The sequence below is a fragment of the Polistes dominula genome, unplaced genomic scaffold, assembly GCF_049000335.1.
Source record: "Polistes dominula isolate Pdom_NZ unplaced genomic scaffold, Pdom_raw_medaka contig_24, whole genome shotgun sequence".
Classification (NCBI taxonomy): domain Eukaryota; kingdom Metazoa; phylum Arthropoda; class Insecta; order Hymenoptera; family Vespidae; genus Polistes; species Polistes dominula.
Window position 1 is genome coordinate 3105121 of NW_028301150.1, and position 27038 is coordinate 3132158.

The 27038-nt window shown below is 29.6% G+C and overlaps 1 protein-coding gene across 3 annotated transcripts in view; it reads right to left on the reverse strand.

Moving 5' to 3' along the window:
- Window positions 1-27038, reverse strand: part of rg (A kinase anchor protein rugose) — a 198931-nt gene that overhangs the window by 89739 nt on the left and 82154 nt on the right. The gene's annotated exons all lie outside the window — the stretch shown is intronic.

Consider the following 27038-nt stretch of genomic DNA (forward strand, 5'->3'; position numbering starts at 1 on the left):
GCTGCATTGCAATTTTTACTATACCCACACGCAATTTTTCTCTATTAATAACAATATTTTTTTTTCTTTTCAAGTTTTTATTCAAAATTATTAAAAATTTACTAATTTTATCTTTCTAATATTGATGATAGAAAATATTCTACGACAAGGTAGATTTATATAACTAGTTCTTTACAGGATCAGTGCCAAATGAATTCATACGGAACATTCTAATGACTAGAGCTCTTTACGATGGGGCGTGCTCAATTAACGTGTAAATGGTTTCCAGTATTAATGAAATCTCGAAGGATTAGTAAACATACGCGACCCCCTTTTCGTAGATTCAATATTAGTATTTGCTAGTATACACGGGTCTCTTTACACATGGAAACCTGGACGTAGCCAATAGTTTCAGTTTGGACTACCACAAAAACGATAGTAATTAGGGATGTGTTTTTCTATAATATTTTTTTCATTTTTTTGGTCACAATTTTTTGAAATTTCCTTCATTACTTTATATATATATATTTTTTTTAATAATAAATAAGAAATTAATAACGCAGTTCAATTCTATTAAATAAACAAAAAATTAAAATTGCTTTTAATAAGTGAGAGATAAATGAATAACGTGTTTTAACCACAAACAAAAATATTTATATAATTTAAATGGTTTAATATACTGGTTATAATTCTCTTGTGGGTACTATCCCTCTTTCAGTGGTTAGATCTACCTACAGAGTATATTCATTTTTTAAAAGATAAATCAGAAGCAATTTGTGGTTCTCCCATGAGCTCGTTTCATTTTCATTCTTCTTCCTTCTCCCCCTTTCTTGCTACATCTATTCTCACTCGTATAAAGATTCACGAGACCGGACTGGTAGTAAGTACATATCAGTCTAATCCTTTATAATAATGCCTATTATATCCTACCCTGAGCTCTTTAAAACTCCAACAGACAGCTTAACTACTGTGTTATTTCCGACAAGTGAAATTCTTCCATTGGTCGTTTATTGTTTTAACATTTTATTCACATTTTAAATACTACGATATGATATAGTTAAATCTTACAAAAATATATTATATTAGATTTAATATTTAATATAATATTATTTATAATGTATAAAAATATATTAATATTAAATATATTAATAATTAATTATATATAATATTATTTGTACACAATTATTTCTATAATTATTTTTTCTAAAATATTGTTATAATAATTCGTAAATTTCATTGCAGTAAATTAAATGAGTCATTATTATTAAAGTGTTATACATCGATAATTGATATATAACATTTATATAATATTTAGATTTTTATATACACCTTCGAACATTTGTCATTTCTCTAATCGTTCAATGTTTCTTTTTCTCTTTCTTTCTTTCTTTCTTTGTTTTAGTCTCTTTTCTTCGGTTAGTCGACTCACGACCATCCATTTCGCATCGTGCATTAAAACACACTTTTGGAGGTGGCTCTCGTTCAACGGGTATCCACTTTTCAACGAGCGTATCACGCTAAAAGCCGTAGCTACGACTATGGCAATGCCACACGGCTTTTAAAAGCTTGATTGCGACATTGAAGAGGGCCATTCTTCGAACTTGCTTCAACGTTACTTCTGTTGTCATTGTAGTTGTTACTGAAGGTATCACCCGATATATTTTTGATAGCTCATCACAAATATGTCTTCTTCTTCTTCTTCTTCTTACAAATCCTATACGTTATACAGTAAAAAGTTTTCATCTTTAAATTAATTATTATCAGCTTTTCTTCTCGAAATTTTTTCAACCCAGAAAAATAAACGAAAAAAAGTAAACATATTTCTTTTACTCTAATTCGCAAAATATGTGTACAGAGTACGTACACATGTAAATATTTTATGTAATATAATATTACACTGAAGTAATAATTCTCCACAAGGAATGCTAGAATTTCACATGGCAACAACAGAGAACCTAGTTCTTTCATAATAAATCCACTCACTACTGTCATCTAAGCACATTGTTAAAACATACAATGAACCGAGCACCAACAATATGCTTTCCTGTGCATATTTTTTTTTTGCATCTACCCGCATACGTGCATAATTATTGATAAATTTGTTAAATAAATAATTTTCTCTTTTGTAATAGAAAATACAAGTGTAATGAAAATCTTTTTAATCGCGTAGTTCAAATGAAGCTACAAAAATCAATGACAAGATAGTTGAGGAAAGGTATATTAATTCATAAATTTATTTTAAATGATTGTTTTTACTCAGAAACTTTCAACATTCCAAATTTTGTTGCTAAGATACTAATTGAGATATTGAAACATTCTTTAGGGTCGTATCCCCTCCATTTGTTAGATAAATCAAAGGTTTTTGACGAACTTGGGGGGGGGGGGGATAAAACGAATTCCTCTGGAATATGTCCACTGGCGTGTGAAAGCGCGAGCGTTGATTAAATTTCAAGTAATTTCCTCTGGAAAAAGTCGTTCGCGTTGGATCTTCACTTAATTGCTAATTACAAAAGCGATTAGTTATACGGTGCATATTTAATTAGCACGAGTTTCATTGGTACACCATTCACTCTCTCTCTCTCTTTCTTTCTCTACACTCACGTCATTGCGAAAGATTTAAATCGAATTTAAAATTTGTTAAAAAAAAAAAAATGTCTCTCTCTATGACGATATTTCCAAAGTATAAATTTTAGTACTATAAAATTTCTCTTTAAAAAATTTACAAACGAAATTATTCTAATTTCAGCAGAAAAAAATTCGAATAAATGATAAATTATATCATAATTAATATTACAAATTGTACAATATAAAAAATTCAAAAGAAATTAATATTTAAAATAATTAAAACCGACATATGTAAAAACCACAATATATTTTTTAAATGAAAGTTATACAAAATTTCATATCTGTTTAAATAGATATGGTTTGTAATATCATATTTTTGTTAAAAGATAAAGAATAAAGGATAAAATGAAAATAAGAGGAAGGAAGGAAGGTAAACGAGGTTAAACAACGGACCAGATAGAATCTAATTACTAAGTTGGTATTAATTAATCCCTTATAAAATTAGAGTGGCTCTTCGTTCGAAGACGATGACGACGACGACGACACAACGAAAACGACTACGACTACGATAATGTCTAGAACAACGACAACGACAACGACAACGACAATGACAATGACAACGAAGAAGATTGTGTTCTGGTTTCGTATCTGATACCGTTCCAAGATCTCCAATTCGATCTCGATCCGCAATTCTCGCTAGTTTCATCAGATTCGTATTCCGTGCACGATTACCATCGACGTTGCCTCCTTTCGAATTAAATTACAGATTACATAATAACACAAAGGGACTTGTACCTTCAGATTTTCTCGAATATTCAAGCTTGTATATCCTGTCGATACTTAGATGTTAACTCGAACAAGCCATCAAGTCTGAATAATCGATAATTTTCTTCATAGAAGCAATCTCCATTTTGGATCGATTTTTGTCATTGAATGGATCGATAAATATTTCCAATATTTCTCCATCTAAAATATCTTCTATTCAATGATATATATATATATATATATATATATATATATATATATATATATATATATATATATAATACTAATCTAAACATTTAATCATAATGTACAAAAAAAATGTAAATTAACTAATGTTTAAAATTATGATTTTTGATTTATATAAATCTTGGTGAAATTCTTCTTCTGTTTCCTTTCAAATACATATATCTTTCTTCACGCTATCATTTTCTATTACCCTCTCTCTCTCTCTCTCTCTCTCTCTCTCTCTCTCTCTCTCTCTCTCACACACACTTTGACGTATATTTTGACTAGATTCGATTTCTATCCGTTTTTGGCCATATTGTAAGATCACATGATAAGGAAAGATGATACGTGGAATAGTTTGTTTACTTTTACCTAAACAGATCTTATTTCATTCAAGAGAAACCAAATCAAAACGTTATCTTATCATTCATGTAAGTATTCATACACTCGCATATTACAAACACATATTAAAATAATAAAACTTATGTGACACTTTTTTTACGTAACTAGTAGAATTAAAAAAAATATCATGTGGGCAGATAACACGTGTTAGAAGTAAAACCTTCGAAAAACTAAGTTTCAAAAGAATGAGACGACTGCAGAATAGCAGGAGTAGGATAATTGTAGGGTTTATTTGTTATAATATTATTATTATATTATTGTTACCACATTCAAAAATTATTATACGTTCTATTGAAAACATATATAAATAGATAACATATTACACAGCAAGTAAGTTCTCAATTCAAAGAATTGAGTCGCACTCAAATACACACATATACAACCAGGAGCGATAACTACGAAGTATAGCATAAAGAGGAGACCGAGAATAGGAATAACTGTATAGCTATATTCCGTCTCATTCCATCGCAGTCTAAATCGTATGTTTGTCTCTTTTTCTCTCATTATTTAGTATGGTAACCGTTTCATAGCTCCGTTTCCTGACCGATCGAGTTTATTTACTTTTCAGATCACTCCTATTCTAAAGAAGTTTTCACTTCAATAAAATAAAATAAAATAAAAATAAAAATCCCGACGTTTAATATAATTTGCCCTACGAATTATAATAATTTCAACTTAAACATTTGAATTCGAAATAGTTTAAGCTTACGTAGTTACGAATCACTTCACAAATGCGTAATGATGTAAGCTGCTTATGAGCCACGCCACCACAAGTTAAAAGCTTTACCTTGATCGGATAGATCACTATTAAATATTCTATTTGCTCGATTCAATTTCAAAGACTTACTTTAATTCTACGAAAAAGTAGATGTTCTATACGCGTACGTTTCAAATACTATTAATTTTCAGTTTGAATAAGATATTGGAATATATCGTGAACAAAAAAGTCTTCCCATTAATTCGAAATCAAACGAAAGCTTTGCTGTTGCTGCTTTACTTTTACGTCACGATTTTGTGTAACATCCGATTATATTTCCAAGACTTACAAGCGACCTATATTTCATATACTGCCTTCGTCTACTACAAGATTAAATGGTCTTAAAGGTGCACTACGTGCGACGATATTACGTACTAACCACCATTGCTATTACATGAAACAAGTACAGTACTACATACGTAAGACGCTTGCCGTTAGCAGATTGCACACGGAGAAAATATGCGTGTTTAAGATGAAAAGAGAGAGAGAAAGAGAGAGAGAGAGAGGGAGAGAGAGAGAGAGGGAGAGAGAGAGAGACTCAAAACTCCTTTTATAAGAAGCAATGAATGAACATAAGGTTATGTAAAGGGTTATCATTGAATAGAAATAATAAAGATTAGAATGTTCATAAGTAGAAATGAAAAAGAAAATAAAAAGCATCAAAGAAAAAGATTTAAGTATGCTACCTTACAGTGTACTTTTACAAAGAAAAAAGAATAGAGAGAGAGAGAGAGAGAGAGAGAGAGAGAGAGAGAGAAAGTATAAAAGAATATCGAAGAGGAACTAATTTTCAGAAAAAAGAGGGAACAATCTTATTTTCATTTTACATTACAACTATGGCAATCAGCATTTCCGAGCTTTCTTTTTAATTAATTTTTTTAATTTTAAAATCGACTTAATTTAAGTCTACTATTGTCATGAATAAATTGTATGCTTTGAGAAAATTGAAAAAAGGAAAAATTGAATTTTCACGTATGGTTTCCGTTGATAATTTGATCAAGAGTATTAATTCTTTTTCTTTGTTTTTACAAATAAGGATGAATCATTTATTAATTTTCATTGAAAATAAACGATAGTTAATTCATTCTTTGTTATTTTCTTCATATTAAATTTAATTACTTATTCGGACCTACTATAAGAAAGTATACGGAAGTACTCTACTTAAAACTTTCACATCAACGGGTCATTACTTATTAAGTTCACTCACTTGCATGTACCTTTGTTAACTGTAATGCATTATATATCTAAAATAGAAGCTTCGAATTTGACAACGAAAAAGTTATCGAACTAGGATAATATAAGAGAGTTATTTTTATAATTTTCTTTTTTCTATCTTATTAAACATTTAAAACAACGATACCTTAAAATTACTAAGTATGTGATCTTTTCTTGAATTTCAACTTGAATGCAAATTAATTTGAAAAGTTCGTTTCCTTTTAACTTTTTCATTGTATTCTCTTATTTCCTTTTTTTTTTTTTTCTTATTCCACTTTATGCACCGGATATTTGCGTACGATATACGAATACCCAAGAAATAGAAAGATTTTGTTCTTAATACTTTTCCATCCTACTCACTCGGTTACCTGTACCACTCCGACAGAAAAATTCGAGTACTTGCATTTTTTTTTCCTTTCCATTTTTCTTCATCCACGAATAAAGTCGTCTCATAGTCGACCAACTACCCAGTCTTTTATAATAGAAAATTCATTTAATGACGCTACTTAGCATTGTGAGGTAGAATGGTTCTTTTCTTTATATCATTTTTTTTTCTCTATTTTTCTTTTTCTCCTTCTTTCTGTCCGTCTGTCTCTTTCCATATCTTTTTCCACTTCTTTATATTTTCTACTTTGTTAAAAGTAATTCCTGAATGTTTTGCGAAACGTAAAATCACTCTCTTTTGAACAAATAAGTTCTTACAGTTCTTCATTTTTTATATTTTTAATGATAAAATAGAAAATTTCGTTGAAAAGAATAAGAGAGTAAAAAGGCTGTAAATAAAAAGATATGAATTTTATAAAACGTGATATAGATTAAAAGGGAATAGTTTTTGTTCTTTTTTGGAAACTAGTAGATGCATATGCAGAGACAAAAAAAAAAGAGAGAGAAAAAGAATTATTACTCATTGATCGAATTTACTACGAAAGGTTCGTCGACAGTTTAAATTTATCAGAAAATAATTATTTTTTGTAGATTCGTTGTACGATGAGAGAATAAAAAACAATATATTTTCAAATAAAATACGAGTATGTTTTTTTTCAATAATTATCAAATTGTATATATATATGTCTTTTACTTTTTTGTTTATTTTATTTGTTATACCTTTCTGTCTCTTCACCATTAATACATTTTCTGATACAATGCAATTATCCATTCGATTGAATTGTTCAACAACATGTCATTTACAAAACCAACATTAACAAATATTCCCGTTATTTTTCCATATGCGAAAATATGAATTTTTCTTTTTTTAGGAAATAATAAATCGAACATAAAAAAGAAAAACATACTATGTGGTTTATACTTAAGAAAAAGAAACGGATTTAACTTGATGACATTGCTCGTATACTACCTGAAAATGTAATAAGCGGTAAAGTAAAACAATATTTTTAAGTTGGCAAAGATTAAAGTTATGCTTATGTTAGTCATTTAAAAGAAAAATATGAGTCGGAAAAGTAGGACCTCTAAATTGCAACTAATATCATGATGAAACAGGAACGAAAAAGTATATATGAACGTTGTTCCTATGTTTCGTGAAAAGTATCGTTGGGATTAATAATAACATGTTGTTTCAACCCCGTTACTTTTTCTCAAGCTTTTTCATGAAAGATCTATGTATAAAAGTTGGCTATGTGTAACATACTATTTTACATTTTTTTTGCACTTCGAACATCAATGAAATTACAATTAATTTATAATTATATTAAATATATTTATATTTACATAATTAATTAAATAAATTAATATTATAATAAATAAGAAAAATTTGTATTAACGGAGATTATGAGTATATGTACATATATATATATATATAATTTCTGTATTAGATACAAATAAAAAATGTGAAATATTATTGTTATTGCATTTTCCACAATAAAATTTTAGTAAAGAAATTAGATGAAACATTTACTCTTACAAATTGATTCCAAGAATGTTACTGCTCTTGTAAGTGCTTCAGTAGAAAGTAAAAAAAAAAAACAACACGAGGTCACTTCAACTGCTTTTCTCAACTGTTTATCTTCCACGAATATTTAATCTCCCAAATATAAATCAACATTTACAAAGTAAATGAAAACGTCCGACAGTTACGGTACGGTTTTCGTCAATTTACTTTTTACTCTCTTTCTTATAACTTCTTATCTTAAATTGATTCGAAACTCAAAGGATTATAACTAATTAATAAAGATAAAATATTCTAAAAGAGATGAACAAATAGATAGAAAGATCATTTTTCATTAAATGTAATTAACTTTAAATCGTACGAATTTCAATTATTCGATTATTTTTAAAACATTTTAACTTCATTGTACTTTTTTTTATTGATATATAATTGTGATTATAAATTAAATAAAATAATAAACATTTTATAAGTTTGTAATTTACTTTGTTTTCATTTCGTAGGTAAACATTTACATGAATGTAAAATGTTTCCTCTCTCTTTTTCTGTCCACTCGTATATTCATTCGTCCATCCATCTGCATCCTTCTCGCAGAACTCATTCTCTCAGCTTTTCTCTGTAATTCCCTTCACGGATAACAATACCTCGTCACTCTTCAATTTGTCTACACACTGAACACCTATACATGTTTAAACGTTTATGCGAACGTATATATAAACGTATGTGGTATTATCGACGTATTCAATGATGCCGCGCACTGTTGATTCCATCGTATACAGGTGACTCGATGCTTGTGATTGTTGAATCCTAATCAATATGTTTACATAATCATGTACATTGATTGACCAACAAAGCATGAAATTTCCTAGATATATCTAGTAAAAACGATTTTAACTGTTCTATGTCAAAAAGTAGTATCTTATTTCTTTCCTTTTTTTTTTGTCCAATTTATCGGTCATTTGCAAAAAAGAAAGAAAAAAAATTTTCGAGGAATAGATTAAAAAAAAATTAATATTAATTACGAATGATTTTTATTCCCGACAATTACATAGATTTGAAACAAATACAACTATTGGATCTATGTCGTTTATTTGAAATTGAAAGAAAAATAGAAAGAATAAAGATCTCAATAAAAACAAGAGAAAAGGTAGCTTTGAAAAGTTCAGGATCGGATGATAGTACCACGGAATCTTCGAAAGTTCGAAAAGTTAATTTCGTAATGCGATTCCGTACGACACTCTGCACTTTCTCTAATAAATTTGGAATAAATTAGAAAGCTCGCTTTATAAAGACGCTTCTCTTGTCAACAAGAAAAGACTGTGGTTGGTTGCAAGCTCTTTCTTTTTAACTGAAGAGTTTGAAATTACGTGTCGGCAAGATTCAAAGGTGATTTTCTCTTGTAAATTTTCCTTAAGTAATCTCGAAATATTACGCATGCGATTCATTCGAGAGATCGCGAATGACTTTTCTTGTTCTTTTATGAAAATTTTGCAAATTACGTACCATAGAGATCGTTGAAGTTTACTAATCTTTTTTTTTTTTTCTTATTTTCATCTTGATATAGTTGGATAAAACGAACAATAGATTTTTATCGAATTGAACAATTCTTTTCAAGATAAGAGAAATGTTTAGAAGAAAATATGAAAGAAATATATAAAATATGTACGATTACGTTGACATTTCTTGACACAAGCAAAAATATCTTCTTTTTTTTTTCTTTCTTTTTCCAACGAAAAGGTCACAAACCCATGTTATATAAAAATCGCAAAATTGAAGTTAGGAAAATTCTCTTCCTAATAAAATATTGAAAGATTACTGTCCGAAAATCTTTGACTGCGAACTCTCGACGCTTTGCGAAATTTTTATAAGGGATGCTATTATTATTATTATTGTTATATAAAATTCATGAATCCTTATTTTCTCTTCGAAATATATATTTTCTTATGTAATGTAATAACTAACAAAAGAAATTGTAATACTTCCTTTATACCTAGTATGGTATTTTGCTCCTACTGATTTTGTTGTTGTTAAATTTTAGTAGACTTCTAAGTTAGCCAGAATGCATGAGTTTGTATTAAACTTGATACAAGAACATTATTAAAGAACATGAAGATTTATGAAAATACGAAGAAATTCTCTAGAAAGATGGATATTTCTAGTTTTATTATGATAACGTTGCTGTATATATATAACAAGTTCTTAACGATCACAGAAAGTTCTTGTCTTTCTTTCCCACTCACTCCCTTATCTCTTTTGTCCCAACGCTTGTCATGCACAAATTTAACAATCGTGAAATTTAAATGAACTTGTAACGAATGCAGTAAAATATAAGATTTAATGAGGTGATAAAGTACGCATTAAACCATTACTTTTATAGAAACATTAATCTCTGTCATTGATATATTAAACAATTATAACAATAATGATCATTTATTATAGATATAAAATAATAAAATAAAATTTGTACAATTACAAAACATTCAATCTTCATTCATTAAATACGACGTCTTTTAATTATTCTATGTAGCTTGATTCTCCCTTTCTCAAATAATCTCAAATCTCATTAACGAGTTCGCCAAAATCACGCATCGTCGACTCATCGATTCATTTCCAGCTAAAGAACACTCTACCGTAGTTTCATATTTGCTAATTCCGAGCGTAGAGAACAATGGAGCTACGTTTGCTAGGTCTCCCATTAAGGTATCGCAATTATCTTTCGCGAATCGGATTCTTTGATGGTGTGGTATCAAATGATGTCTCTAAATCAGAGACTTTTAATCTTCTTCGATGTTACTATCTATTGTGGAACTAATGCTTTACTCGATACTATTAGATTTTTATTCAATTAACACTAATCTTCATTATACCTAAATACGATTGAAATCAAAATAAAAATAGCTATAATTGTGTATCTTCCTTGATATTATTAAAGTTGAGAGAGAGGGAGAGAGGGTAAGAGAATCAAATTAAAGATAATAAGATTAATTATTTAAATTTAATCTTACGATATTAATTTTGCAAAAGACTTAAATGCGACTGAGAATCATTTAAATAATAACAGAAATAAAATAGAAAATAAACGAAAATATATTTATATTCGATCTTATTTTTTTAAATCAGCTTTTATTATTAATAACGATACAAAGCATAATTACAAAATATTCGTTAAAATTTGCAATGAATTTAAATCGATGTTTATAAATGTGCATGAATTTAATAAATTTAATATATTTAAATATAAAAATATATATAAAAGTTATTTTATTTATCAGCTTACGAAAATCGATTAAATTTTGTTTCAATTACATTCGACGATTTTCAAAATATAGATTAAAAATATAAATTTCTGTACGTTGAAAAAAAAATGAAAAAGAATTGTTAATTTAAAACGAACACATATAATGCGACTAGTTGTAAATTCAAGTTATATCTATAAATCATCAAAGAAAACAATTGTTATGCTTTCTTTCGATGCAACATTCGATTGAATTCTTTATTTTATATTATAAGCTCATTGTCCATTTCATCGTTTTATATTATACATTGTGATTGTTGCATGACATGCGTATTGAAATGCAATTTAAATCCTATTAAAGAGGCATACTGAAACCGTTTGAATCATCCAATCTCGCTAAATTGAAATTCACTAACAAGCTTATCTATGAAACCGCTGAATCTACATTGAAACGACGACAAAATTTTCAAATTCGATGTCTCATCATATCTATATAATTTATTCTTATCTAAATATGAAAAAGAGTATCGTTATTTGAAAGCATCTATTAAATGAAAATGAAAACGTAGATACGAAAATAAATGTAGTATGTATGTAGACGTTATATCAAATCTTTTCGTAATTAAACTCATTATTGTTTAAATCGGCAACTAACACATTAAAAAAATATACAGGGTGATCGGTAACTGGTCACCCCCTTTTTCGCTTGTACCACCAATTACAGATCACTCTGTATATTTCGAATATGTAAATTAAGAATAACGAATAATCGTAACATGTTGCTTCTAAATAAAAAGAAAAGAATAAAGAATAAATAAAAAATTACCTCAAGGCTTTGATCAAATATTCTTTTATACGCGATTCTGCTAGTATATAACAACGTACGTTGCTCGAAAGTCACACGAGAACTAAAAGTTCTTTTCTACGCAAAGGAACCTTGACCGAAAGTGAAATTTCTGTTTACAAGAAGAAGGTTATGATGTCGAGTCTGTTTCGTGTATTTTACCGAGTTTTCGAGTAATTATATATATATATATGTAAATGAATAAACAAAACATACAAGTGCTCGAGCTCATTTTGATATACTCTATGAAATAATTTTAATTTCGTTCAACTATTTATCCTTGGTGTGTATGACAGATATGTGGACGTGTATAGGAGACATATGTGTTGTATTATATTACGAGTACATACATACACACATACTTTAAAATTCTCTATAAAAGGAACTCGTTCGTTTTATTGTCGGCAATATCCTTTGTTAAATAATGAAATACTTATGTTACATTTTATCTTATTTTATTTTTTTTTCACCAAACCCGTAAATGCATATTATACAACATTTATATAAATTATCAAACATCTAAAACTGAAATTCAGAATTTCCAAGTGAACAAATTTAAATTGAACCACAAAGCTGTATAACATTGCAAAAATAAAACCGTTAAAAGTGGAATAGATTTTATTTTAATGGACGAACGTAATGTAACATTTGAGCGTATGTACGAATGCGTTATATTCGCGAATGATAATAATACGCTTACGTAATGTAAAAGCGAATTATATCGAATATTTTTGTTGCAATGCGAAACGTATATAAATGTACAATATATTATTTATAATATTCATGTGTATATGTATATTACATATAAGTATAAATATATAAATTATATATATGATAAAGGAGCTTACATACAAAGTTACTTAATGAAAATGTGAAAAAATTCCAAAAGAGAATATCCATTTGATTCATATTTATGAATAAGGTAAATTTAGTAATAATAGTTACTAAAATAAAGAAGCTGTCTACCGTAATCACGTAAAATATAAGTTTCTCGAATAAAAAAACAGACAGAAAAGAGAATAACGTAAGAAATGAAGGAGAAACGAGAAAGGTACGCGTGATTTTATTTAATGGAGCCACTTCGACTAGACAATTCGAATCTGTTCGTCACAAAAGTCACAGATTTATATTCGAGAATTTTATAAAATTTTTCTTTTTTTTATATATATATATATATTGCACGATATTGAAAAGACAAAGAAAGAAAAATTTCTTTCCCTTTGATTTTGGATTTTTCTTTTGATCGTAGAGAGCTCGTCAATGTTGAAATCAAAATTTGATCGTCAACGTCATTTCCTTTTCTTTTCTTCGATCTTCACTCAAACTCGTTTCATATATACCCGTGTTATCCTTTTCTACATGACGTCAATTTATCTACCTTCTTTTCCTTTCTATCATACTCCTACTACTACTATCCCAGTGATTTTCTTTTTTTCTCACCGCACGATGGAGTTCGCAGCTTTTTCTCATGCGAAAAGCATAGAAAAAGGATGCGGGCGATTTTCATTTTACTCTCTCTCTCTCTCTCTCTCTCCCTCTCTTGGAAGAGAAAGGAAAGAGAAAAATCTTTTTTATTATCAGCTAGTGCGTGATGTCATGAAGAACGTATATCCAAGCGTAGATTTTACGAAGGATACTTTTACTGGGATTGAGAAAGATCGAACGATCCTATAAATAGTTTCTTCCTCTCTCTCCGATAATCTTTCACCAGGAAAACGAGCTGAAACTTGAAAATGTATCTTACAAGATTTTCTTTTTCCTTTTTTTGTTCTTAAATAAAAGTGAAAGACAAAACCGTTTAAAAAAAAAAAATCATATTTTTTCTTCTTAAAAAATAATCTGAAACAATAATTTAATAAATAATTATAAATATAACGTTTATTTCAATCAAAATAATATACCTATAAATATTTATACACAATCGTATATGTTTTACGATTTAAATCTCGATCGAGTAACTTTTATTTTTATTTTTTTATATAGCTTTATTTAATGTCGCATCAACAACCATCGGGGATTATTAATAACATGAGTAACTTTTAAATATTATAACGATACATATGTAAAAGATAAATCCATATGTTACTTGACTTGATATTGCGATATTGCAAAATAAAAAAAAAAAAATAAATAAAATGACGACAGAAATAGAGGAAAAAGCATGCATGAACGTAATATTTTTTGAAATATTAATAACAGGTATGTTATTTACATCTATACGTAGACTTTTGCTTTTATCGTAAATATAAAGATATATGAGTAAAGTGTAGCAATATGTTCATGTAACTGACTTTTTAAATTATTGTCAATAAAATAACGAGAAAAACAGTGCTGCGAAAGAAATGTTGTTTAGTGACTCGCAACAATTGCGGTCATCGATTTAAAAAATAAACAAAAATGAATATTTGTTTTCCATTCATTTTTTTTTTTTGTTTTTTAACGATCATCTCGAAAATATATTACAACGAAATAACGTTGTATTTTTTGATATCTATAAAGGTTCCCCTTGTTGAATGTTAAAGTTTTTTTTTATTTTTAATGCCTGAATAATTCATCATCATCAAAGAAAAATGATTTTACAAATTGAAAAATCCAGATATTGACAATTCTTTTCTTCTTTTTACATTCTCTTTTTCTTTTTCTCTATTTATTTTATTTTTCTCTTTGAGCGAAATTATTAATTTTTTTTCAAACTTTCTTCCAGGTATTTATTTGCTTTTCAAAGCTTTCTATCTTTCTTGCTTTACATGCTTGTACTAATAAATAAATACTTTCATAATTTATTACTTGACTTCTCAAGACATTTTAAATGAGTTGAAATCTTTACCTTTGTTGAGAAATAAATTTTTTCAATTTAATTACTTTTTCGAATAAATAATAATTATAAAAAAAAATATTAATAAAATATCTCAGAAAACATAGATTAAAAATGATCTACATTTGAAGTATTACCGCAACTACTTTTTATATTAGTCTTATATACGTATCCGGCGTATTCATCAAACATATTTGCATCAAAATATGTTTAATCGTCAAAGATAACAAGTCGATCGTAAATGATGATAAAAAAGTTTGAACGAATAGTTTGTACTAGATGTAAAATTCACCGGATGTACCCATTACATGTAGAAATATCGATACGATATTTCATTGCAGAAGTAAACAATTTGTATCCATTGATGTGTGTTGGTAATATTTAGATAGAACGTACCTTTGTACCATCGCTATTACGAAACAAGACTAAAGTTTAGGCAATCATTCAAATAAACGTGTTGTGTGTTTTTTTTGCAGATATATTAAAAGTATTTTATTGGATCGACAAATAAATAATATCGGAAATTTCAGTATTGTATATTGATCCGCAAAAAGCACGTAAACAAATACGAATATTACTTACTCAAATTTATTGGTCAAACCAGCAATAGAGTATGAATGTTGATTGAAAAGTTTGGAAACTCAATATCGTTTCCTCTTTTCATATTTTGTTCAACCTTTCCCACGATACACGTTTTATAAAAACAATTGTTCAAATTAAATAAAAATATTTAACCACAATTATGCTAAGGCACAATTTGTTACAAAAGTATTTGAAAATAGTTCAATTAGTAAAGTAAAAAAGATCAAAAGTTAATCCTCGAGAAATGGACGAGTTCGAAAAAATGAAATAAAAGATTATGGAAGAAAAAAAATATAAATGGTTGGGTTGGTATCTTTAACTTAATGTGACATAAGTTTACGAGGAAAAAAATAAAAAACGTAGACGAGGGAAAGATATTATAAATGATCGTTCGAGTTTATTCAAAAGAACGAGAAACTGGAAATGGGATGATGATAAACGATGAAAATAACGAAAGTTTTTATTTTCTTTTATTTTTTTTTTTACTTTTTTTTTCCCAATTTAAAACGATTGTGCATTTTAAGACTTTAATGATATAATCTTACACTTTTATCTATCTTCGAGCAAGGAGAATAATCGACGTACAAGTTATTATCAGACTGATGTAGCATTTAAAATGAAAGGATTGCTTCGCTCATTAGCGTAACACGCGTAAAAAACTATATTCTAAAAGAAATCCTCTTCTCTCGGTCCACAGTACGCGCAAGCGTGTTCTCAGAACGGAACATTGTTCTTCCGGCGACAATAACGTTTTGTTTTTCAGCTGGTCTTTCTCGTTAACGAGAACAAAATGAGTACGGGAAAACATAGGAAAAGGGGGAAAAAACAGAGCGAGGGTTACGACTTCCGAACGGATTCTTTCATCCCGAAAATCTACGAAAGACCTTCGGGAGATTTATGGGAAGAAAAGGAAAGAAATGAAAGAGACAGAGACGGAGAAAAAGAAGAAAAAGAAAAAGGAAACTAAAAATAAGAATAAGACGAATTTTCGATGATTGCGCGCAATAGAAACAAAAAAATGCTTAATCTCGTACGAGGCTACATGAATTGTTCATATAAAAAATGATTTATATATAAAAGACGACACAATGTAATTTCCTATAAAAATGTTTCGTCCATTTATATACGTAATACTTAAACGATTTACACCCATACGATTATATATATATATATATATATATATACAGGTATAATTATTTATTTATCGTTCTAATTGTATCTTTCTTACTTTTCTTTTTTCTTTTTTTTTTTTAATAACAAAATACGTTTCATCAGCACTCTGATAATTTCTTTAAAGAATGTTCGATATTTCTCACCGTAAATAGCAGACGTTCGTTCGCTTATTCAAAGCAACGTTACTTCTTTTGCAGAACGGTTTATCGTTACACTAAAAAATTATTTTTTTCGTACAATACTCTGTTAAGTCGATAGATTGATAGATCGATGATCGATAAATCAATGAACCGATAGTTCGATAGATCGAATTTCGATATATCGATAGTTTGATAGATCGATATATCGAAGTTCGATATATCGATAGTTGATAGATCGATAGATCGAAGTTCGATGTATCGTTAGTTCGATAAATCGATATATCGAGAGTTCGATAGATCGATATATCGAAGTTCGATATATCGATAGTTGTTAGATCGATATATCGAAGTTCGATATATCGATAGTTGATAGATCAATAGATCGAAGTTCGATATATCGATAGTTTGATAGATCGATATATCGAATTTCGATATATCGAGAGTTGATAGATCGATAGATCGAAGTTCGATGTATCGATATTTCGATAGATCGATATATCGAAGTTCGATATATCGATAGTTCGATAGATCGATATATCGAAGTTCGATATATCGATAGTTGACAGATCGATATATCGAAGTACGATATATCGATAGTTCGATAGATCGATAGATCGAAGTTCGATATATCGAGAGTTCGATAGATCGATATATCGATAGTTTGATAGATCGATATATCGAAGTTCGATATATCGATATATCGATAGTTGATAGATCGATATATCGAAGTTCGATATATCGATAGTTCGATAGATCGATAGATCGAAGTTCGATATATCGAGAGTTCGATAGATCGATATATCGAAGTTCGATATATCGATAGTTGATAGATCGATATATCGAAGTTCGATAGATCGATAGATCGAAGTTCGATAGATCGATATATCGAAGTTCGATACATCGATATATCGAAGCTCGATATATCGATTGTTAGATAGATCGATATATCGAAGTTCGATAGATCGATATATCAAAATCGATAGATCGATATATTGATATATCGATTGTTTGATAGATCGATATATCGAAGTTTGATATATCGATAGTTCGATAGATCGATATATCGACGTTCGATATATCGATAGTTCGATAGATCGATATATCGATAGTTCAATAGATCGATATATCGAAGATCGATATATCGATAGTTTGATGGATCGATTTATCGAGAGTTCGATAGATCGATATTTTGAAGTTCGATAAATCGATAGTTCGATATATTGATTTTTTGATAGACCGATAAATAGATAGTTCGATAGATCGATATATCGATTGACTATGTGGAACGTTTCCATAGATCTTTAGTTTGCAAAATAAAATGGTTTCTTCTTTAATTTGATTACTTTTCACTTTATCAATGATATCCTGAAAATTTCTTTATAAGTCTTATATAGGAGAAAATGTTCTCAAAGTAACCAGTAGACATATATGTATATACATATTATACGCACGTAAAAAAAAATAAAATAAAAAACGTAAGAAAAGTTCGACATAGAAAGAAAATTCTCGTTGGATTCGTAAGCACGTAGCTTTCTTTTAACTTAGATGTTAAAAAGTATTAAACTTTGTTCTTCGATTTTTGTTCTTCACTTTTTTCCCCCACAAGTCAATTCTTTTCCTTTTCCCTACTTTCTTCTAGGCTAGTTCGTTCTTTAGCCACGCGTTAACCTTACGCTCGAAAGCTTTCAAATCTCCCTTTTCATCAATTTCTGTTTAATATCTTTTTTTTTTAGTTTATTTTTCTTTTCTTTTTTTTCCCCTTTTTAAACAACGATCACGAAGTTCGTCCAACTTGGAATCCACATTTAATCGGGTGCAGATTACATTGGCATTTGTTTCTATGTGTGTAACATTGTCAAACGAGAGAAACTACTCGATTCGCATGTTGATCATATAATAATCTCGAAATATATAGGATATTCGTACACTCACTTGTTTACCCTCTCGGTGACATGTTGTTACAAACCTATGCCATATCCCATTTCCTGTTATTAATGGTGCGAGCTGAGTATATATGTATATACTTATTTACAATATATTACGAAGAGTTAATTTATTCACGTTCCTGTTTCGCATTTTATAAATGATCCTTTTTTTAATCTACTAAAAAGTTAGAAAATAAAAATTCACCATTTGACAATAATTTTTAACCTAATTTTTTTTGAATGAAAATGTCCTCCTCCGAGATGACAAATAAAAGATCTTATTAGAATAGACTTTTAATAATCCCTTCGCCACAATTATACTAATAGATTTGCTTGTAAAAGGAGAAAGAAAGTAAGACGAACAAAATGAGAAAAGCTTAATTTGCATCAAAGACTATCTTTCGTTTACTTTGTCGGTCGGAATTGATGCTTTACGTTAATAGCACAAAGAAAGCATGTTAAAGCATTGCAGGCAATAGAAATGAAACTATAAAATGAAAGTCTTAATTATCTACTTTGTAGTCATAGTTACTTTCTCAGAGGAATATACAATAATTTTATGCAAAATTATTTTGTTATTATTTTCAAATAATTCATAAAATATATTTTAACATTTCCGTATATCAATCTTAATATTCGAATCAATTGTATATTATATTATGTAAAATGGAATATATGTGTGATATTATTTATCGAATTGTAAACTGCAAAGATCGTTGAAATCAAAAAATATTTTCAACACTATAAAACGAGTAGAACAAACTGTTGTATATATTCGTGAACGTGCTGTTAGTGATAACTCAGAGTTCACTTTAATACGGGAGAAAATATTTTCAAGCCCTATTTTTATTTATTCTCACGCGAGTGTCGATAGAAAATGGTGTTCGAAAATCGATGACCTATATGGCAAAAGCAAGTCTTATTCAGAACGTTTACCGCAAAGTTGTTCCATTTTCATTCATGATACGCATGCTTTGTGTGTCCAGCATTCGCATTTCTAAATGTCGGATGTTGTTTCAAGATGTATAGAAAATTCTTAAAGGAAATATTATAATAAATGACAAAAGAAAGGATCTTTTTCAAGTGTCTTCCTACAATTTAGATGAATTTAACAAAGTTCTTTTGAGATTTAAAAATATTATTTGATTTAATGCTTAAAATGATTAAAAGAATAAAGACAAAGAAAACAATTGCAAAGATATAATTAATTATTTCTTTTCTCTTGTATTCTAGCGTTAGAAATATTCGAAATCATCTGACCTACGACTACGCGAATCTTACTTCTTTAATAATAAATGCATCTCGGTAGAAGACTTACTTCGCATACCAAAATCCTGTGAATATTTTAAGTTAACGTTGCACGCGAGCGAGCGTGCGAAGAAGACGCAGAAACGTGCCATGAAAGATGCATAAACGCACATTCGATTTTCTGTAAGATGCTGTGTCTCATGCTTATACTACGTGCACGTTAAATGGATGTACGATTTTCGTAAAAGTACCCACATGTAGGAGCAGATCTATCCCTTTATCTATATCTATAGATATATACGTATGGTGATATGAAAATTCGCAAAAAAAAAAGAAATGAAAAGAAAAAGTGGAAAGAAGATAATAAAAAATAAAAATAAAAAAATATAAAAGTAGAAAAGATTTCGTGTCACGAACATCAATGGAGGACACGGACTGTGTTCGGCGAAAGCTCTTTAATAACTTTCCACGAAATGCCGAGCATACTTTTGATGGAATTACTTCGAAACTCGCGACGAAAGAGTGGAATTTTAAATAAATAAGTTTCCGAGCGAATCTGGACCAGAAGGGATGCTGGGAGCCGTTGGTGCGCCTTTGTCATAGATTCCTCGAAAGGTATTCCTTCTACTGCAGGGATTTTTATTTCCCTGATTTACAGCTTTTCACTCGAAATAGACAAAGAAGAAAAATATGGCTGTATGACGATTCTCATTTCGCGAAATGAGATTAAATTTATTTATCTCTGAAATATCTGAAAAGGGAATATAAAAGAAAAGTAATAATAATAATAATAACAATAATGATAATAATAAAAAGAAAACTATTTCCTGACATTTTATTTACACGATCCTTGGCCTTCATATAAATCTCAACAAATATTTCTCATCTCATCTTATATCTTTAATACTTTAATATAAAACATTATTTTTCTCCTTTTTGAAAGAAAATAACTATGATTGAACATCGATAAATCCTTTCGTTAGAATTATCTAAAGTGTGATGAAATGCTCAAAGGATAAACTTTATTTACGACGAGGTACGTAGATGGATACGATAGCAGGCCACATCGTAAGCTGTTATATCTCTCAAATTGCCTGTTGGTTATCCACTCACCTCTTTTGGACTTTTAAAAAGAGAGTATATATATATTATATGTACACACATATATACTTTTCCCTATACTTCTTTATATATATTTATTCACACATATATCGGTCGTCAATCTTTTTCTTTTTTTCTACTTTCTCTTCCTCCCTTGTATTTCCATCCCTCTCAGGCCTCCTAAATCGAAGCTTTAGAAATTTCTAAGGAAAACCCATCTTTGCAAGCAAAAAGAGAGAGAGAGAGAGAGAGAGAGAGAAAGTGAAAGAGGAAGAAAAGAGAGACAGAAATCTTTCGTTCAAGCGCGTTCAAATTTAGCGGGGATTTATGGAGATGAAGCCAAATAAGATTGAGCTCGATTCGAAGCACGTTGACGGATATTTGGTATTTTCGCGAGGCTCCAAGTTTCTCTTCGTTCTTATCTCTCTCTCTCTCTCTCTCTATCTCCTTTTTTTTCTTTCTTACTTTCCCCCATCCCTTCCTATCGATCCATTTGTCTTTATCTTCTTTTTATTGAAGGGTGGTTTCAAGGATGTGGCTTGACGAAACGACTTTAGAACAGTTCGCATTTCAATTATATTAACGTAATTGTTGTTTTAAATATTTATCAAATTTAATTCTTCGTAAAGATATTTAAAGATAATCGATAAATTCTTATTTAAATATAAAAAAAAATATGCTTTTCTTTCTCTTTGTCATTTCTCTTTGTAAACCTAACGAGAAATCAACACACGATGAATTTATCGTAAATTTTAGAAAGAATCCACGTCAGATATGTAACAGATATCTTTTTTTGTCTGCATTCGTTTAATGACGTCTCTCGGATATAATACCTATGAATACGTGAAGCTTTACTATGACGAAACCATGCGTGTAAGGTACTTTTTTTCTTTGGTTTAATGTCACATCATGGATAGAGAAAAGGAAAGGTAAAACTTGGCCTGGGGGGGTAAAGCCGAACAAAAGATGTGGATTCCATCATCTCCGGAGAAATAGGAAGGAAAAGTTTTTAGTAAAAGGTGGATAGGAGGGAGGTACTTGAAGAAAAACGGAGATACAAAAAGAGAAAGAGAAAGAGAAATGAACGAGGGTCTCCTTTGGGAGATTTCTCGTACGTATGATGAGAGAATTCAGTCTATATCTCATTCTTTTTATCTTTATGTCTTTCCCTCTCACTCTCTCTGTCTCTGGCGAGTCTTTCGCTAATGAATTACTGGCATTCTGGACTGACAACACTAAGTTCTAAAGAAAAGAAGATAAAGACAACGAGAGAAAGGGTAACAGGAGGGGCTTCTATTGTGTCGCACAGAGAGGAACCTCCTGACATTTCGACGATGCGTTTGATATCGCGCCATGAGATAAAGGCAAACCGGTTAATTGGCTTCACCCAAGAGAGTACTGGATACAAAGGATACCTTGCGATTTTGTTAGCTACGTGAGATGTGGTCTCTCTGGGACGTTAAAGTATCTCTGTTTCAAACAACGATGGTTTCGAGATTATTTTGTAACTAACTCGTAAAAATTATACCTAGGCGTGACATGTTAATGTTATTTTTTGTAACTAAACAAAAATGTAATTTGAAAATCAATCGTTAATCATAAAAGTAATATTATTTTGATCAATTCTAGATAGATGACGATGTTTACAATTTCATACAATTTTTTAAAAAACATTGTAAATACATGTTATAAAAAGATAAAACAATTAAATAAAATAAAATGATAATATAAATATACGATAATCTAATGTATAAATCATGTTAAATTTTTCTGAAAATCTATTTGGTTTTAATCTCGACGATCATGTTGATCTAATAGTCTCTCGTTCACGATACATCCTTCGATGCTCTTAAAACATCCGAGGCCGATGAGAAAGCTTCGCTCGAAATAACCGAGCTCGATTTGAAAATGTGAAAATGCTTGTCGGATTCAACCAAGTAGAAGTGGCAGGGCCAATTCCGATTTTCAAGAAAAATCGTATGAAGACGGTGTTGTAGAAGAGCCGAGCTGGAAAATCGATTGCCTCTGTGCGAACTCACACGTCAAAGCAATCCGAGATTATAGCGTATACATATATATATATATATACAGAATCGTGCGTGTATACAACACATGCATAAACACCTAAAAAGTTTATCATGCCGAGTATTAATCAGGAAATAAAGTCTGAGAGATGAAATACAGCGTTCTAGGTTCAAACGTGTTTTTTGTATTTCTTTTTTTTTTTTTTTATACGGAAGATGAAAAAATTGAGATGCAAAAACTGAGAAGAAAATTTTTACTTCGTTTCGTTCGTGCGTTTGCGAACATTGATTGGTAATAAAGTATGAACATGATCGAAGCAGGTCAAGATGTTCGTTTATCGGGAAAAAGAGAAGGGAAGCAATAGAAGAGAGATAGAGAGAGAAAGAGAGAGAAAATAGGGAAACCAATAAAAATCCGATACTTCTTTTTATAGATAGGGGAAGTTCGAATTTTCAGGCGATTCTTCGAAAGAAGCTTTTCATTCGTTTACAGCATATTTTATATTTTACCATTCCATTTTTACCCCTCTTTTAAAATCACTTCAACTGTGGCAAGTGACGATCGATCGGTTGGATGGCACGTAGAGGTAGGTATCTCGGGAAATTCAATTTTTATTTAAAATCCGCGAGCTAAATCGTCGCGCCTTGACGGTTGCGGTTCGTTTCGAAGTACGAGCTAATTAATGTTATCAACTAGTTTAACAAATTGCCAGGAACGATGTCTCGTGTCGAAAAATAAATAACTGAGAATGAATTAAACGTACAGATGTAATAAAAATCTATTTTAATTTTTTTTTTTTTTATTACTCGCTGTGTAACGTGATTTGATTAGAGTTGTTCGTTAGAATAAAAGGTTCGAATAAAAGAAATAGAACTATTTAAAACAAAAAAAGAAAAGAATAAAATAAAAATGAAGGTACATCCTAACGACAGGGAAAAACTGATCGTAACAGATAATGGTCGTTCGGAATAGAATTTTCAATGATACGATTATTACCACCCTCGGTAAGCTCACCACTACAAGACTTGACATTACCTAAACGACCTATGCAATGTCTATGTCAGGTATAGTAATTATTATGTTAACGATCATAGAAATTTTGGGTACAATATATATATTAATATTATTTTATTACTCTTATTTTAATAATGTAGTAAAAAATTATTTAAATTAAAAAAATTGTTCGTAATAATATCTTTAGGAATTTAAACGTTAAATAATTTTTTTTACTCTCCATTATATACGTGTCGAATAACTTTTTTACTAACATATGTTTACACTTATTTTATAATAATATTCGTTATTATACTTTATATTCTATATTATATACTATTCGTTATTATACGTGAATATGTTACTTGACTTTAATAATTTGTCGACAACTAGTAATCAAACATGGCTAAATTGTTAATTAATTTAATGTTAAGTTAAAGGGATAGTAAGTAGGATCATCTTAAAAGATAATCTTTTATTTTGATTGAAATATCTTTTACTGCGAATAAAGTAAATCTCTCTATATATCGATTTTTGAAGAAAAAAGTAGCTAGTCTAAAATACGTACTTCGCGGCTATGCATCTTCCTAAGGATTACAACGATAATCTATTCATCCGATAGATTTCCTGTGATCAATCACTGCATAGAGAGTATGGTAAAGTATAGTTAAACCGCGAATCAACGACCATCGTCGTTTATCTTCATTTGAGCCACGAGAGAACGAACTTGACGCGTTGGTATACAAAAGATGGAGAGAGGGAGAGAGAAAAACGAAAAGGAGGATGACAAATAAAAACCAATATTAGAATAAGAAAACTTGACAATAACATAGGTATTATACGCGCGAGTATAGATTTTTATTATAAAAAAAAAAACTATATGAACTTTCTTATTCAACAATCACTGTAAACCTATTACGAAACAATGCTTTATACAAAGGTTTATTTCTTTTAGAAGTTTGATAAAAGTCCAATTGATTATTTTTATTTTCCAATGTTTTCATCTCAAGTTCATGGTAAGATCGTGATCGAGTAGTAAACTCTTGTTACGAGATGTTTATCGAAAATAAATCGAAATACCAATACAAATAAATTTTAGTTTTAGAAAATTTATAACATTTATGGTCGTAAAGGTGATTCCTTTCTTTTTTATATTTTCTTTTTGTTATACCAAGAAAAAAAAAAGAAAGTCTATGGTATCTTTCCTCCAATGTTCGACGCTTTTACAATTCTCACGAAAAAGTAGAAAAGTTAGAGCAATGAAAGCAGAGGTCGAGTCGAAAGATATGTTTCTCGACCGACCTGAATTCCGATTTCTCTTCGAATTCCTTTTACCACGAATGCTTTCCAAAGCGAACCAGTGAATTTGAAATAAAAAGAAAGAATATGAAAAGTTGCGACACGTATCGCGAGTGAGCGTTAGGAGGTCCAGGCCCACTTGGGAGATATATTCCACACGGGTACCTCCCGAACGAAATAAAATCTTTTCTCAGTCCGACAGAGCTCGAAAATATGATGCCATTGCCGCGTTTAAAGATAGTAAGCTTGTGAATCGTTGATGTACGTTGAAAAATAATAAATACGCTTTAAAGATATAAAATATTACATTTATATTTTTTTTCTTGTTCAAATTTCATTAAAAAATTTTTAATAAATTTATTTCATTTATTACATGATCGATTATTATCAGAATTTAATATTAACGCTATTCTATATGAAACTCTACGCTGAAAACGTTTATTGAATAAAAGCAATGAAAGATTAATGAATAAATAGAATGAATTGAAAGAAATTTGTAGTAGATTAAACCCAAAGCCAAATAATTCTCGAAACAAATTACGTGCTAAGCTCCATTTGCGTACGTTAAGCTCTACGTGAAAGTCGGCTTTTAAAGGATGTCAATGGTATTATGGATAGCTGGATAATTTCGTCAAATACGATGTACCTTTATCTTCCTATTTTTCTGAAAATGTTTCTTTTAATTCTTTAACATTTTACTAGCTCAGTAAGAACATTGAATATTTCGAAATAATTAATAGTAACATTAAACAAAATTACACAATAATCATTTATATCATGAAAAATAAAATCTAAATATAAGAAATGAAATGAACCTATTTAAAAAAAAAAATTGATAAATAATCTCGAAGACATTTAGGGTATTCTCAAGGAATGTTTTTCTTGTCTTTTGCGTTTAGAGGTCACAGGGTGACGAATGCCTTGGGCAAATGGAAGCTAACGTTCACTGTACGAAAAGCCAAAAGCATCCCTGTTCTTTTTCATGCTCAAAACCCGCTGTGCACGGCGCCGCCCATTGCCTACGCTCTGGCATAATCTTCGACCATGTCTGCCAGCAACGTGTCTGCAACCCTTGTCTTTATACTTCTTTCTTTATCTTTTTTTTTCTTTCTCTTCTTTTACCCCCACTCTTTAGATTGCCACATTCGCCGTATAGCGAAGCCACTTTTAGAAGGAAACCCACTACCGCAAAAACGTTCTTCCACGTAAATGCGACAATCTTCTTTCTATTTTTATTTCTATCTTATCTTTTTTGACATTTCATCTTTCCCTCCCCATTTCCCCCCTCCTCCCCATTTTAAAATACGAATCTCCTGCAAAAATATCGTTCCATTATTATCGACAGTTATTTAATTTATTTTTATCTGTCGTATTATCAATGATGAGAGACTGTTTTCTTTTACTACCATGCGTTACTTTTTCATCTTTTCGCGTTTTTATACAAAATTAATTTTAAGATAATATTTACCGATGCGGCAATATATCTCGCGGTAATATTTTTAAGATTTTCTAAAAAGAAAATGAGAGAGACAGAGGAAAGAATAATAGTAGATTTTAGTTTTTGGTAATTCAGAAAGCAATATCGAAATCCTATGGTGAAAAGAAATAATGAGAGCAATAAAAGAAGGAAGTATGATCGTATGTCATAGATAGAAAATCATCAGTATAGTATCTTTTTAACAAACTATTATTCGTTTGTAGAAATTATTTATATGTAGACACAATAAATTTCTTCATTTCTTTTCAAATTTACAAATAAAAAATAACTTTGTTCTATTTCAATTGTGTTCATTTACTTATTATTTACTTTTTAGAAAGATACTTTATTGATTTAATTTATTTTCTATTAA